Raw genomic sequence first — 15,932 nt, 5'->3', positions numbered from 1 at the left:
TTGAGCTACTTTGCTGGACTTTGGTTTTGCTTAGGTGTGCCCGATTCTTCCCTTTGAAATAAGATGGTACTGGTTTTGGATTTTACAGAAGCCACCCACAGTTGAGACTTTTAAAAGAGACTATGGACTTTTAAGTGTTGGATTTTTTTAAGGACTGTGGGGTTTTTAAGGTTGTACTGTCTTATGTTGTGATATTAATGTTAACATCATAGCTTGGGGACAAGAATTGGAAAGCTTATGGTTTAATAGTGATGTGTTTGTGTGTCAAGTTGACAAGGGGTCAATTGTGCTGGATAGCTTTAGTGTCAACTTGACACACCTGGGTTGAGGGAGCCTCAATCAGGGAATTGCCTCTATTGGACTGGCCTGTGGCCATGTCTGAAGGGCATCTTCTTGATGAGTGATGTGGAGGGCCCAGCCCACTGTGGGTGGTGCCACCCTGGGCAGGTGGGCCTGTGTTGCATAAGAAAGCAGGCTGAGCAGGAGCCAAGGGAGCAAGCCTGTAAGCAGTGTTCCTCCATGGCCTGTGCTCCAGCTCCTGCCTCCAGGTTCCTGCCTGAGTTCCTACCTTGGGCTCCCTGATGAACTGCGTGCAACCTGGGAGATGTAAGACAAATAAACCCTTTCCTCCCCAAGTTGGTATTGGTCAGAGTATTTTGTCATAGCAATGAAGAACAAACCAGGACAACACCACATACTCTGGACACAGGACTTGGAGCAACTGAGCTGGAACTGAGCTGGAAGCTCCTCCCTGAAGACCAGCTCTCATCATAGTATCAGAAGGTGCTATGCAAGCTGCCAAGGAGGAAACCAACCAATGATTCTAGTCAACTGTAAAATCTATAAACCACAACAATGAGTAGCCCAGAAAATAATGTCTACTGGTGCAATAGAGGCACTTTTGTCTTAGGGGTAATCAACAGCTGTCTAACTGGACTTAAGGCCTGCTTAGTAGGAGAGAATCCATGCAAGGTTCTGTAAACACAGCCAAGTACACGTGACTGAAGTGGTCATAGACCCTAGAGAAGGCCCTGCTTTTGTCACATGCTTAGAACAAAGTAATTTCTTACTATTTTCTGAATTCGTATTCTTATATTTACAGACCCGTGTACTTCTCACCATTCATCAATGAAGCTTTGTCTTGCAATAGATGGAGACTAAGTTCCATAACTAGTCAAATGCAGAGAATAAGTGACTGTAAGGTGCCCAACCCTAAGTGACACGTCTACAATGCGACCTCTACACCTGAGGATCGGGGAACATTGCAGAAGAGGGGGTGAAAAAATTGTAAGAGCCAGAGGGACAAGCGGCCAGCTTAATGCATTGTAAACACAATACGGAAGCACCCATGAACTCTCCACAGTATGGTAGCCTAACAAGATCTGCATGATGACAAAACCAGTTAGCATGCAAATTTGAAAGGGGAAAATTTCAAAGGGTCCAATCTCAAAATGAAGAGCTACAGGCAACCAATGGATGCTGAGAGAGGGAGAATCAGTTTTCTCCAGAGACTAGCTCCCTGATGTTATCTAATCCCACTGGGAAGCCCTAAACACATGTGCACGTGAGTACTACTAAATAGACTCAGAGCATTATATGCATGCATATTTATACATGTATGTATGTATGTACATAGCAATAATAATCAAAGAGGAGGACAAGACATTATGAGGGAGTGGGCGGGGTGTGGGAGGAGTTGAAGGAGCCTGGGAAGGCTGGAAATAATAAAAATACAATATTCATGTATGAAATTCTGAAAAAAATAACAAAAATTTTAAATGTAAAAATAACTCTCATAAATAGTAAAAAAAAAATAAAAAAAAAATAAAATGTTACGAGCAAGTTGTTTGTCTAGGCTATTGTAGTATTGGGATCCATAGCTAATGATGTTGGGGATTTTGTTAGGTTAATAATACTTCCTAAATGAACAATTGAACAGATGTATTCTGAAATGTTGATTTATAAAGTATGGTAATCTTGATTTAAGGTATAATTAGAAGCTTCCAGGAGGCTAGAGGCTCAGCCAAAAGTGACCCAGCTTAGAAAAAAGAAAACAGCTGGACATGGTGGCTCATACCTTTAATCCCAGTACTCAGGAGGCAGAGTCAGGTGGATCTCTGTGAAAGCAAGCCCAGCCTGGTCCATATAGTGAGTTTCAGGCCAAGTGGAACTCCAGAGAGACCCTGTTTTGAAAGAAAGAAAAAAAGAAAGAAAGAAAGAAAGAAAGAAAGAAAGAAAGAAAGAAAAGAGAAGAAAGAGAGAAATGGTCTTTGAAGTCTACTCTGTTGAAAGTTCATGAACATCTAATTCCTTAATATATTTTGTATGGTTTTGTTATTATTTTTACATATAGGTGTCCCCCAAAAGATAGGCCACCTTCACTTTATTTATTTTTATTTAATGTATATGAGTGTTTTGCCTGCATGTATATAGGTGCACCCATGCATGCAATGCCCACAGAGGCCAGAAAGGGGGCATCTGATCCCCTGGAACTGGAGTTAAAGACTGGTTGTTAGCTACCATGTGGGTGCTAGGAACTGAACCTGGGTCCTCTGCAAGAGCAGCCAGTGCTCTTAAATGCTCAGCCATCTCTGTAGGCCTCTATCTTTACTTGAATTATTTCTTTGTAGCTTCTGCAGAAACTCTGAGCAAGGTTGAAGCACCAGTCTCCTGGTTTGCAGGTCCCCTCCTTGCCTCTACACTGCGAGGCTCACAGAGGCAGTGAGGCCTCAGCTCTCTGCAGAGTAAGCCACGATAGGAGCTGCAGAGAGAGAAAGAGGAGAACTTCAGGAGTAGCTCAGCTCAATTAATTTATCTTCATAAACGTCCTGGGTCTAAGGGAATTAAGTAATTGCATTAGGAGCATTAGCATCTTACTTCTCACCATTATTTTTCATACACACTTGGCAGTATGATTTTCTTTATAAAAGAGTAAAAGATAGAGAGACCCCATAAAATTGCCTGAAAAAAAAAAAAAAAAAAAAAAAAGCCACATACATTAACTGGATTCTTGGCAAAAGACTGAAAAAATGTCCCAGAACTGATGAAACAAGTTATTTTTAGACAACTCTGCTCTAAACTATGTCGGTTCCTCTGTGAATGAGTTCAAGGCACATGCCACAGGTTTTGGCCTGATCCTTTTGGAAGAAAGAAGTCTCCATTCTCGTTTTTTATTGTGTCATAAAACAAAATGAGCAGACTCCAAGTGCCGTCTTGGGAGCATTCCTCTGTGGAAAGCTCTTCTGTCAGCTTTTCTACATTTCTGCCTTAGCGTGAGCTCTTAGCTCTGCTTTTATGACCTGAAGACATTAGGAGAAATAGGTCTTTCCACCATTCAGTTAGCATTTCAGTCCTCCCCATTTTTAACCCATGAGTCCACCCCTGTGATTCATCAGATTTCCTATGCTACAATTCTCTAATGTTGTTTTTTTTTTTTTTTTTTTTTATGAAAATGTCAAGGACCAACACTTTATATGGTGTTAGGAGGGGAGGAGGATTAAGCTGCTGGTTGTTACAGAGATCTGACCCTGTGATAAAAGATCGGCCAGAGATTAGCAGGCCTCACCTAGCTAGTCTTAAAATGGAATTAGTCCAGATGGTGACGATGGGAATTAGACTGCATGGTCCCAAAGCAAACACAATACCTGCCTCTTGGATGCTCTTAATCTCAGGAGCAAATGAGGCAAATGGGGCTTTTAGAGGCCTAGCTACGCATTCCCCAGTGATTATAGCACCAAATACGAGTGACTCAAAGTGACTGCTTATCAGATACAAGAAAAGTCTTCTAAGTCATCAAAGGATTATAAAGGTCTGCTTAAAAGTCCCTTGTCATGAAAATTAACAGGAGTTTAAATTGTTTGAATATGTTTCTGAGTCTTTAACTGTTGACATTTTAAAGTATCTTTGTGATGCATATTTTATGCATCAACAATAGTGTATACAAAGTATATATATATGTACACATAATATGTGTGCGTGTCTTTGAAAGGAAAGACAAGCTTGCTTTTTCTGGTCAGCTTGACCCGGATGCAGATGTGTTTCCTCCATGTCTCCTGTTTATTCTGCTCACAGAACCTCTTTGATGTGCAGCCTGAACAAGGAGCAAATGCTCACGGGAATTCTCAGAGTTCTTATAGAAGTCTTTCTGTTTCCAGTGGCATGGAATTTGGTGTTGCAATTAAAGTAGATTCTTAGTAAATATAACTACTTAAACATTTTGTATTGCGTTTATTTATTGTGGGATGGGGACATACATGCCAGGGTGTATGTGTGGCTGTCAGGAGACAACTTCCTGCTGTCAGTTCTCTTCTTCCACCTTGTGGGTCCTGAAGTCAAACTCAGGTGGTCAGTCTTGGTGGCAATCCCTTTTACCTATTGAGTCAGCCTAGTTCTCAGAGATGTTGACATGGAGCCGTGAAGAGTTCAGGATCCTGGGTTGGTGGAGGTGATAACGAAGAAAGATTTTATGCTGGTAGAAATGAATAAATCCTGGCTTTATTGAATTTCACAGTGCACATAGGTGGCCTTACTCTCACTCTGCAAACCAGTATTAACTCCTTAAAAGGAGAGAAATGGCTCGATTTTGATGCACTGTTTCTCTGAACTAGAATGGAATTGTATATGTTGTATTAAGGACTCTGCATCTATCCCCCTTTTCTGGATACTTCTCATGGGCATTCCATATCTGCCAGCATCTGGGCAAACTAAAACTGCTCCTGATAAGAGATCTTAGATGTTTGTGTCTATTGCCTGTTCCTTGTGACATCCCTGCTGCTGGTTGCAAATGTGATTCTTGAGACTGAGTAGGGCAAATTTTTGCTTCACATCACAGAGTTTGCAAATAGTTTCCTTGAGATATTTTTGTCTGGTTTGATATTAGATAAATCTAGCCTCTCAGAATAAATGCTCTTCTGTTGTATTTGGGAAGTTAATAAAGGACCGATATTATTTCCCAGTGTTTGCTCGAATTGGCCAGTAAAGCCAGTTGGATCTGGACTTATGGGGAACGTTTTTGTTACTACATATGTGCAGATAAGAGATCAGTGTTTTATCTAATGACCTCTAGGAAGTGACTACCAGCCCTGTAATTGTTGAGGATTGCATAGTTTCTTTTGGGGGTAATAAAAATGCTCTATAATTGGATTGTGGTGATGTTGCACAATGATGTAGATCTGCTACACAACACTGAATGGTTCCTTGTAGATAACTAATTGCTTTGCCTTTCTGATCCATGTAGCTGATCCATGTACCTGGTCATCTTGATTTGAATCTGCTTAGATCACTTTCCTTCCTTCCTTATATTTTTCTGTTACTGTTCTTGTTCTAATGAGAAGATATCCAAAGCATTTATTTATTTACTAATGTAATCTGATGCCTCCTTGCAATTAGTCTAACTTAAATCTAACTTCCACATTGCTTTAAAAACTCTTCCAGGGGCCAGAGAGATTGCCCCTGTTTATTAATTACTGGGTTAAGAGCACTGGCTGCTCTTGCAGAGGACCTAAGTTCAGTTCCCAGCAACCATCCTTAACTCCAGTTCCAGGGGCTCCAACACCCTCTTCTGGTCTCCACAAGCATTGCATGCATGGGTGCACTTATGCACGTGCAGGTAAAATGCTTCTACACAAAATAAAAATAAGTAAAGAATTTTAAAAGTGTTTGAGACTAGCTGAATTCAAACTTTTCTTATTGAGAGGTCGGAACAGGGTATCACACTGCTTCTTTCTCCCACAGTAGCATCAGTCTGAGCAACTATCCATACATGAAAATACCTTCACAAGAGCTAAAGCATCCAGTGCGCTGTAACACCTTTTTGAAGCACAGAAATATGGACACATTGGAACGGGTAGGAAGGACAGTTTTGCATTATCTGTGTCATTCTCTTCCCCTAACCCTACATAACATGGCATAAAGACATGCCCTTCACTCAAAGAAAGTGGAAGATGAGCACGTGACTTTGAGGGTTGGCCCAGTAAAAGCCAAGCTACAATATCAGATTCCAGGCTGGTATCTAAGGACTGAGCCTCCAAGTCCACTCCCATGGCAAACCAGATTTTATAACACAAGTACCAGTTCTAATAGATTCAGTCTCTGGCTCTGCTCCACCACCAGGCCAAACCCAGCAGCTCTAGCCTCTAGACCAATCCTAATGCTGGTAGCCACAATGGCCTTGGGCTTTGAACCTATCCCAGAGCCAGGGCAGTCGTCATAGATGGTCTCCAGGCTCTCCTAAGGACAATATTAGCCTAGCAGCCCCTAGAAGAAGCCTAACCCCTGTGATCCCTAGCTTCATGCATGTTTCAGTACAAGGTTGGAATCCTAAGCCTTAATCATTAGATTGAAACCTTCATATCAAGTCTCCAAGCTAGACCTGTGGACATATATTCCAGACATGTTCACTGCCAGGATAGTCCTGGACTCCAGATTAACTAGAGGAAAGGATGATCTGGCTCAGGACTATACCAGCCTCAAATTGATGTCCCTGGCCTCAATTATCAGGCCGGTACTCCTAGATACAGTCCCCACACACCTAGGATCACTGTCTACTCACATGACCTCAGGGTCCTAGCACAAGACCAGCTTTTATGGACATAAGTCTAGCGGACCGAGGCACCAGCTCTGATCTAGCACCTAAGTAGCAGCACCCAAGCACTCATGACTAAAGCCTGCCCAACACCAATTCAGTTCCTGTGGACTCAGGCATCAGTCAACCCCATGAGACCACAGGCTCAAGTCTGTAGACACAAGTATCAAGTCCACATCCACTCCCACTGATCAAATGACAGGACCATTGTGGTAAATTCAGATGCTCCCTACCCAATTCCACAGTTTCAGGCATCAGGTCAGCCTGTCTGAGGACTTGGCCAAGAAGTGTGATTGTGAACCATGGCTGTTAGCCTGGCTTATCCAAACAGTGACCATGCTGACTGGTGAAAAACTGTCTCAAGAGGCAGTTACTCTACAGATATTGGAGTAAGTCCCTGCTTCTAGCAGGCAGACAGGCAGACAGTACCCAATCACAAGGACCAAGAGCAGTCACGGATATGTCCTCACCCTCAAACAAAGCACACCATTCTAAAGAAATGTAGAGATCCGTAACAAAGAATACATAATAATAGTTTTAAGGAAGTTCAGCAAAATTCTAGAAAATGCAGATAAGCAAGTCAACAATATTAGAAGACCATAAATGACCAAGGCAAAAAGTACCACTGAGAGTTAAGCTATTTTTAAAACAAAACAAAGTGTAAAGTAGGAAAAAGTCAAATGCAAAGAGGTGGGGAAGGGAAGCTGGGGTGGATCTGAGAGGGGATGTGGGAGGAGGTTTTGTTTTGTTTCTTTGTTTTTAAAGATGTTTCTATATTTTATGTATATGAGTATTCTGCCTGCAGGCTTATCTGTGCATCGTCTGTGTGCAATGACTGTGGAGTCCAGAAAAGGCCATCAGATCCCCTGGAACTGGAGTTGTGGGTGGTTGTTACCTGCTATGTGGGTTCTGGGAACTGAACCCAGTTTCTCTGTAAGAGCAAGTACTCTTAATTGCTAATCCATCTCTCTAGCCCCTGCGGGAGGACGTTTGAATATGCTCAAAATATATCATATAAAATTCTCAAAGAATCAGTAAAAATATTACTTTTAAAAAATCAGATCAGAGGGGGGAGTGTTAGAATAGCAAAAAGCCCCATGAAAGAAAGAGTACCTCTTCAGAAGGGGAATGTTAGAGCAGCGAAAAGCCCCATGAAAGAAAGAAAGAAAGAAAGAAAGAAAGAAAGGAAGGAAGGAAGGAAGGAAGGAAGGAAGGAGAAAGAAGAAAGAAGAAAGAAGAAAGAAGAAAGAAGAAAGAATACAAAGTTGTCAGAAAAAAGTGATGGGAAGATATGGGAGGTGCTGGAAGTGAAGGAGTGGGTGTGGATTTGATCAAAACCCTTTAAATGCATGTATGAATTTCTCGATAAAGTTTTTTTCAGTTAAAAAAAATCAGATAGGGCTAGGGATGTAGCTAAGTGTTCCAGCATATGTTTACCATGTGTGAGACACTGCACATGTGTGCGTGTACACACACACACACATCAAGTAAATACTTTATAGCTTTAAAGCACAATGAATGAAATAAAAAAAATGTAGCAGAGAATGTCAAGCAGAGAATTGATCAAGCAAAAGGAATCCATGAGATAGAGACAAGTTATTAACTGTGTATAGAAACACAGAAAGGAAGGAAAAGGACTGGGTGAAGCTTATGAGATTTATGGGGTAGAATCAGAATAGCAAATATTTGAGTTACAGGAGTTCAAGAAGGGGAAGGAAGAGATACAGAGATAGAACATTTATTTAAAGATAATTGCACAAAGATCTCCAAATCCTTGGAAAGATAAATACCCAGGTACAGAAAGGACAAGTGTCTCTAGTCAAACTTACATGAATAACACATAAGGGAACTGTAATAAAACTATGGACAGATTTCTCAGTAAAAGAGACTAAAATGATATATTCGAGATGCTGAATAGGGCAGGGAGGCAATGTGGGGAGTATCCTGCCAATCAAGAATGCTGTGCATGTAAGACCCTATTGCTGAAGACACTACATATATGAACTGTAGAACAAACAGAGAAATCAAGGTGGTATTGACTTAAAAGCCTCTTCTCTACTGGCTAGCTTTCATAGCTAGCATGAAGGTGCTATGTATGCTACTGGAAAAGAAAGTATATCATCAGCCTTACCTAGCTGTGAATCCTGCAAGCCACAGCAACAATTGGCCTGGCAAAGTATGCCCACTGGTACAATAGTGGCCTGTATATTATGGAAGTTATGGACCACTTTCTAATTGAATTTAAGGTCCCCTTCATAGGACAGAGCCCATACCTGGCATTGATATCAGGCTTAGGAACCTGAGGATAGATGGGTCACAGGGCATAGGGATGACCTAATACTAGTTTTCTACTAAATAGATAGAGCATTAAACTGACTCCTAATGACTTATTGTTATACTCATAGATTAATGCATCTTTCAACTCTCACCAGAGAGGCTTCCTCATGCAGCAGATGGTGATTAATATAGAAACCCATAACTGGCCACAGTGCAGAGAACAAGAGGCTGCAGAGTGCTTATTCCTGAATAGGTCACCTATATCAAACGTCTGTCTCCCAAGGCTCAGGGATCACTGCAGAAGAGAGGGTGGAAAGATTGTGAGAGTCAGGGCTGGTGGGTGACCAAAAGGAAATAGAGTCTTTTAGACAGCTGGGCAGTTACTCATATGAACTCACAGCAATTGTGATAACATGCACAAGTCCCATGCAAGCTCAAAGCAGACAAAATCCTAGCATAGCTGTGGGGAAGTGGGTAAGAAACCCCAACCCACCTGAGGAACTATTGGCAACAGATGGCTGTTGGGAGGTGGAAAGTCAGTCTCATTCTCTTAGTGACTGTGACTCTTAGTAGGTTAACCAGGGTCTAATGGATGAACCAACACTGACTGATATTTGGAGGTACAATTAGACATATATATATATATAATATATATATTATATATATGTATATTATTGGTACCGGTACAATTATACTGGTACAACAGTGGCCTCTATCTATCTATCTATCTATCTATCTATCTATCTATCTATCTATCAATCTATAATGGTAACTCCCATAATATACAACATAATTATATATGATATATATTATATATGTTAGAGCACATTTGATGGGGACTGGTAAGGGAAGATGTGGCTATGAGAGAGACTCTAAATACAATAAAAAACTCAATAAAAAAGGAATACTGTACCACAAACTGTTCTTCAGATGTAAAGAAACAAGGATTTTGCCAGACAGACAAAAGCTGAGGGAGTTCATCACCACAAGACCTTGCTTAGAAGAAATACTAAAGGGGCTTCTTCAAGGAAAAGGAAAGGATGTTAAATAGAAACAGAAAAGTCCCTGGCAGTGTAAAACTCACTGGCAAAAAGTATACCCACAATTAAACTGAGAATACTTTACCGGTTAGAGTCAGAATAGTATAAGGCTATAATGGCTGTGGGTGAACCTGCCCTATTAAAATTACCTTGCATGTAAATCAACTAAGTGTCCCAATCAAAACACATAAAGTGGTTAAACAGATGAAAAAAATGAAAATAGACTGAAATACTCGCAGCCTACAAGAGAATCATTTCACTTTCAAGAACATAAAACAGAGAGGAAGGGTAGAAAAAGACATTCCTTCAAAACCAAAATATACCAGGCATAGGAGTCCTTAGAAAAAACAGATTTTAGACTAAAAAACGCTTTATTTATATTTCTTAAGCTTTATAAAGGAAAAAATGGAGCTGGGTGTGATGGCGTACACCTTTAAACCCAGCACTCAGGAGGCAGAGGCAGGTGGACCTCTGTGAGACTGAAGCCATTCTGGTCCACATAGTAAGTTTCAGGACATGCTGGGGCTACAGGAAGACCCTGGCTCAAAAAAAAAAAACGAGAGAGAATACTAAATAAAATAAAGAAAAAATGGAAATATAGCATGAGATGTGTGCATTTTCAAATTTTCTAACCGTTATACTAATAAAATGAAATAAAGCTGATAAAAGTAACTCTAATAGTCTACTTTATTTCATCAGATAGTGTCTACATGTTGCCATTTCAAAATGATGAAAACTGTTAACATATTTTAAATTATTTTGTACTAATTCTCTGTGAAATCTGATTCATCCTTCCTTGGAGCACTTTTGAATTAGGAGCAGTCATATTTCAAATGTTCAATGTCCACATAGTACTGAACACTGGCTTCTCTGTTCGATGGTGTCACATTAGGACTTGCATAAAACAATAGTAAATTTGATCGTTTCCATTACCACTCTGGATCTAATTGGCATTTCTGTCCCAATCATACCACCAAGGAGTTAAGACGCACAGAACAGATTTTAGATAACCTCAAAGCTGTTTTACTGTGTGTTGCGCTTATGATTACAGTATTGTCATATATGGAGAGCTCTTCTTAGCTTTCCTTTCTTTCTGTTAGAACTGTTTAGAAGCAAGAACTCCCCATCCTCTATCAATTTAAGTATTAACAAACCTTGTTACTTCTGGGAAACACAATCCTCCCAAAGGCCATTGTTCTATTATTAAATCACTTATTTTCTAAAGGATGGGACCACCTTCTCTCTAGATCACTGGATCGCACTAGCCTACAACAGTGCCTGTTTATACAGCTTAGACATATTGATAGCTCATCAACCTCCTGATTTTGTGGCCAATCTTTAGACATGCTAATTTGTCACATCTTTTGAAACTCATTTGTTCATTTGTAGTGGTTTTTCCCAGTAATTTCCAGCCATGTCATACTTAATGAAAACACCACCAATAATCACACTGGTACATAGCTCTTTCCTCCTGGGAATCACCAAATGGTTTCCAGATTGGTGGGAATCAGTTTTCAAAGACTCGTTGTGAAGAAAGAAAGGGGTAGGAGGTAGGGGCTGATTTCTAATCAAGGTAGGAATAATTACAGCTTGTGGGGTCAAATCACTGCCACATCTCATTCAGTCCATCTGTGTTGTAACATTCCTATTTTGATAGAGTTTTCCCACAAGCTGAAACACCTATTTGGCAAGGAATCCTCTTATGCTGGCTGGGGGAGCATTGTATTGTCATGACAGCTGTCTGTGACAACTTCCAGGAGTTTGCAAATTGTTCTTGACATGACAGGAAGCATTTTTATGTCCTGTCATCAGAAATGCATCATTCCCTTGTAAATCATAATGCCCCACCCCTCACTCTTGCTTCCTAGTGTCATGGTTAAATTTTTCCCATAGCACTCGCTATAATATGGATGTTTAATATTCCTCAAGGCCCACATGTTTAAAGCTTGGTGCTGAGGTGGCTATTTGGGGGTGGAGCCTCATGGGAGGTTTTTAGATCACTGGAAATATGCTCTTGAAGTGTATTATGGCTTCCACTTTTGCTTCCTGTCCATGAGGTGAGCAATTTGCTCTGTTACTTGCTCCCTGTCATTGGCATCTGACACACTGACCAGAGACCTAAAAGTCACAAGTCTACTTGATCATGGGCTACAACTTCTGAAACCATGACACAAAATGAAGCTTTTTTTCTCTAAAAGTGAATTAGGGCAAACATGTTGTTATAGTAACAGAAAACAAACCACATAATACATTATATATTTTTGAATTTTCTCTCTAGCAACCTGTACATGACCTTTATGAAAACCATAACCTGTTTTATTTACAGTTGTGTTTCCAGAGAACATACATTTAATAGAAGCTCATTAAATATTCATTGGAAGAAAGAATGAACTGACGCAGAAGAATCACACCTCCCTTTAAGAAGTGAAGTGGAGGGCCTGGGGAGATGGCTCAGCAGTTAAGAACGCTGACTACTCTTGCAGAGGACCCAATTTCATTTCCCAGCATCGACCTGGTGGCTAAAAACATTCATTACACTAGTTCCAGGAGATCTGATGCCCTGTTCTGGCCTCGGATGGTATTGCACGCACACAGTTCACTTACATACATGCAGGCAAAACACTCATACACATAAAATAAAAATAAATAATTTTTTAAAAGAAGTTGAGTTAGCAAAACCTAGATGAAAATTGAGGTAGTTTATTAACTATAAGATCTTGAGTTGCTCAACTTCTCTGATTTTCAGGTTCATTAGTCTGAAATAAAGTAGTAATAGCTATCTTACAGATTGATAGAGGTTTAAGGGATGTTGTCAGCAGATTATAGGTCCCAGCTTATATTGGGCGTTCAAGAGGGTTGTTTGAAAAATGCTTTACTATCCCAGCGTTTCTCTACAGGGAAAGCTAAAACTCAGAACCGTCTCTTCAATCATGAGATTGAAGGCTTAGAGCTAAGAAAGGTTTCTTCAACATTCAGCAGCAAAGACTTTGGCATGGACATGGATGCCAGGGCCTCGGAGCAACAGGAACATGCTAAGTAGGTGTCAGTAAATATGAACACAGTCTTTAAGAATATCTTGATCCCTACACATGGGCTTCAAGGTTTGTATCACAGTCCTCTACTGGGGCAGGTTCTGAGAAAGACAGGACACATTCATGATACCCCACAGTATGTAGCATTCAACAAACAGAAGAAAAAAGTGTTGGCTGAGTCCCCTGTAGCTGGCTCGCTGAGTGGTGCTTTTCCTTTTTGTGGGCAGAGCAGGAAGTTCTAAGGAGGTGACAGCAGATTCAGAATAGAAACAGCTGGCTGTCACCTGGCCCAGTCCCCTGGCTTCTGAAAAAGAGATGCCAGGTCGCCCTTGCTCTTCTCCCTAGGTGTTCTGGAAGAAGCTACTTCTGGAAGCAAGTAGTGTCAGGTCGAGAATCTTATCAGCTTTTTCAAGTAATGAAGGAATGTTTTAACAGGTATTTTAAGTAAATGGTATTTTAAAAATGCAACTGTAAAGTTGAAGTGATAGGCATTCCTCACAACTCAAGAAGTCAGTGTAAGTGGAGGGCTTCAAGGGAGTGACTTGCCATGTCTTAAAGGTTTAGATATGAACACCTCTTTTAAGTTGTTCACACTTTTCAGCATGAGAGATATTATTATCATTCCTAATACTCAGGCAATGGTTTTCAGATTAAGGAAACAGGCTAAAACCATTTCAGAGACAGTATGTGCAAATAAAGGTTGTTCAAACAGGTGTGTGTGTGTGTGTGTGTGTATGTCTGTACCCACTTCTACACACAGGTACAGCATGTGTACCCACGATGCCTTTGAACTGCTCCTGTGTCCTGACTTCTCCCCTTGGGACTTCTGGTCTCCTGACACCCCCACTGACTTCCCAGCCTGGCCTTTGCTGCTGTTTTACGCAGGAATGCTAAGAATGTCCTCATTCCCCACACCCCAATTTTGCTCAGTCTTCTGGGTCCAGTCCTGGGTTTTGGAGAATTCTTTCCAAAGCATTTAGTAATGGCCTGCATTCTGCTTTCTCTAACCTCTGTGACATGTGTCTGCTATCCTGTTGTTATAATTGGAGGTTTGTCATTGTACATGGAAAAGCAGAGTAAGTCCGTGCCCTCCACACCACTCTGCCCACTGCTCTCATCTCTAGCAAAATGAGGAATGTGGGGGGCTATCACACAGGAAGCTCATAAATCCTGACTTCTTCCTCTAATGCACAGAAATTCTCTATGGTTCTTCCTCAGGGAAACGACATGCACAACACACTGAAAACAGCCTCTGGCTTTGTGTGGTCCTCTCTGACCAATGGTCCTGACTGACTTCAAGTTTCTTTACCAGGAGTCTAGGAGCCTAGGATGGCCTGTAGCCTACCACACAGTAACTAGTGTTACTAGGTGGTATAGAAAGAGTTCACTAATGCAAAAAGGATCAATGTTATGGAAGAGAATTATGTCACTATGGCATACATTAGGATATATTAAGAAAATATGCTGATTCCTTAATGTTGAAATACAGCATGTAATGTCAAAAGATGATACTTAATTTTTGGAAGGTGGTGTGTGTGGGGGGAGTGTTTGTGTGCACACATTTGTTCTCACAGTTGTCTGAGAGATACTGAGCAAGTCTATCTTCTCTTCTGCAGCTCATGGGGTCACCCTCCTCCCTCCCCAGGAAACTGCATTTCAAAGTCCCTCTCTTGTCCTATTTGGGAAATAGCTCCTTGAACTCTTGTTCTGTGTCAAGTAATGTTCTGTATAAGTGAATCCATTCCCATCCTCTGAGAGGTCCCAGCTCGCCCTGAGTAAGAGAACTTGATGAAGAACTAGTCACAGGGATGCGCACTTGCACTGGTTGGCACCGACTGTCAACTTAACAGGATCTAAAATCAACCAGGAGACAAGCCTCTGGCGTGTCTGTGAGGGAGTTTCTAGACAGAGAAGGCCCACCTTAAATGTAGGCAGCACCATTCCATGGCTTGGGGTCCTGGAATAAAAAGGAGAAAGCAAGCTGAGCACACAGGTGGATATTTATCTCTCTCTGCTTCCCAACTGTAGATTGAATGGGACCAGCAGCCTCCAGTTCTTCCTGCCATGATTTCCCTCACCAAGATGGAGTGTATTCCCTGGAACCGTGAGCCAAAACAAACCCTTTCTTCCTTAACTTGCTTCTTGTCAGGTGTCTTGTCATAGCCACTAGGAAAGTAACTAATAGAACAACTAATAGCATAGTGAGGGGTGGAAACGGCCATTCACTCCACAATAAAGATGAAGACTATTATTGCAACATGAGCATGAACCCTAATTACAGAGACGTTATCACTTCTGTCTGTAGTATAAATTACTTCCTGAAACAACCTTACAGAGAAATCTAATCTTACGAGTTTTGATTTTCCCTTTTACCATTTTTTCTGACCTATTTTTTTCCCTGACATTTTAAAAACTATCTTTCAGACTGTGGAAGTGTGCTGATGACCACTTAGTTCCATAGAGGTGGAAAGAGAAGACTCAGCTCAGTGTACACAGCCTGCTCAGAGAAATAGTAGAGTCTAGGCCACTGTTACCTTTTACATACAGGAACCAAAGGACTCTCTCTTTTCCCCAGGGAGAATTGATATTTGAGACCTAGAAATTAACTGGCAGTAGACACAGGAGAAAAGCTTACTAATTTGATATGTACCTGAGGGCATCATGGGAAGGCAGGCACCAGCAACACAATGAGATTTAGAAGCTTCCATGCTCTCTCCTTGGGGGAACAGGGGCTGTAGATACCCTGGAGGAGGAAGAATCATTCTGAGAAGAATGATAGGCCTCAAACACTGATAATGGCCTGTGACAAAGGTCATCTGGACTTGGGAATATGATGTTTAACTTCAAAGTCCTCCTCCACAGTAGAAGTTCAATTTGGATAGGGTCACTTCAGTAAGAATGTCTGTTTGTGTTGGTTTAGTTGGTAAGGGAGTGTTTTAGAGAAAGACTTCTCTTCATTTGGTGCTCCCAAATTTGTCAGTTGTCAGTCCTCGGTTCTCT

At 41.1% G+C, this 15,932-nt stretch overlaps 1 long non-coding RNA gene across 1 annotated transcript in view; it reads right to left on the bottom strand.

Annotated features, from left to right (window-relative positions):
• Positions 1–15,665, bottom strand: part of LOC115070112 — a 28,583-nt gene extending 12,918 nt beyond the window's left edge. The window contains exon 1 of the long non-coding RNA XR_003849303.1: positions 15,583–15,665. This is a non-coding gene — a long non-coding RNA (uncharacterized LOC115070112). The remainder of the gene's footprint in view (positions 1–15,582) is intronic.
• Positions 15,666–15,932: the final 267 nt, after the last annotated feature.

The sequence above is a fragment of the Nannospalax galili genome, unplaced genomic scaffold (genome assembly GCF_000622305.1).
Source record: "Nannospalax galili isolate Female #2095 unplaced genomic scaffold, S.galili_v1.0 scaffold72, whole genome shotgun sequence".
Classification (NCBI taxonomy): domain Eukaryota; kingdom Metazoa; phylum Chordata; class Mammalia; order Rodentia; family Spalacidae; genus Nannospalax; species Nannospalax galili.
Note: the sequence above shows the minus strand (reverse complement) of the source record. Positions and strands in the feature narration are given on the sequence as shown.